The sequence below is a fragment of the Aplysia californica genome, unplaced genomic scaffold, assembly GCF_000002075.1.
Source record: "Aplysia californica isolate F4 #8 unplaced genomic scaffold, AplCal3.0 scaffold00150, whole genome shotgun sequence".
Taxonomy (NCBI): domain Eukaryota; kingdom Metazoa; phylum Mollusca; class Gastropoda; order Aplysiida; family Aplysiidae; genus Aplysia; species Aplysia californica.
The window spans coordinates 127,187-128,412 of NW_004797420.1; positions in this window are offsets into that span (position 1 = coordinate 127,187).

Below are 1,226 nucleotides of genomic sequence, written 5' to 3' on the forward strand. Positions count from 1 at the left end.
ATAGATAGATAGATAGATAGATAGATAGATAGATAGATAGATAGATAGATAGATACTTACCCCCAAAGAAACGCAAGTAAGCAGCAAAAAAAAAACACCGCAAATGGATTTCTGGTATAGAAAAGGTTATTTTTATTGAAATTGTTAACAGTTGTGAGATTTTTTTTATGTTTTACGTTCGAAAATGTGATTTTCATTGAGCATGGACGAACATCTTCGACTGGTATTTTTTTAACGACTCATTAATGTCACAGTAATCTAAACACCGGGATGCACAACACGCATAGTCCATTTGGCACAGTCCAAGCGTTGTCTTGCTGGAACACCAATTAATGGTGGTGTTGCTGGATATAGGGGAGGACCGCCGGCCTTAGTACCATGTTCATGTAACGTTGGGCGTTGATTCCATTGCCACGATTGCGTCCGAGGTTTCGGAAGACGACAGGGTCGACCTGGTGATTTAATCCAATGGCAGCCCCGATCATGTCACAAGGGCCACCCCAGGCGTCGGCTTCCATCATGTTGAGGTCTGCGTTGCGTTCGCCGTTCCACCTCTAGATTCTGACTCTTCTATCCGCGTTGCTGACGCAGAATCGACTCTCGTCAGAGACAAGAATGTTTCTCCATTGCCTCCATGTCCAATGAAGCCGATGCTGGGCACAGGTTAGCCTCTGGTGTCTGTGGCGGATAGTGAGGACTGGGCCAACCGCAGGACGACAGCATCGGAGTCCTCGGGTCTGAAGTCGTCGCCACATGGTCCGGCCGGATATCGATCGTCCGTCGCTTCCAATTGTCCACCTTGCTGTTTCGGATGCAGGCAGGAAGCTGTCTCGGTGATGACGGCGCGTAATCAGTCGATCTTGGCGTGCGGATGTGACCCGTGGTCTTCGGCTTCTGGCCAAGTCTTGGGTGCCGCCAGTTGTTTGAAAACCTGTCCACACCCTACAAACTGTTGAAAGGGACACATGAAATGCGATAGCGACGTCAGAACGTTTGTCCTCAGCTTTTAAACGCCCAAAGGCTCCCTCTTGATCTGCAGCGCTCAGTCGTGGCATCGTCTTGGCGGTCAACAGCTTCACAGGCCAAAGCGTAGCGGTGAGTCTTTTTATACCCTGATATGCCAAGAACACTAATCAAGAAAACAAAATTCACTCACCTCTGTTTTCAATCACGCAGGGCTAAAAGTAAAAGCACAAACTTTTCATTGACCGACTTTCGTGAGCTTA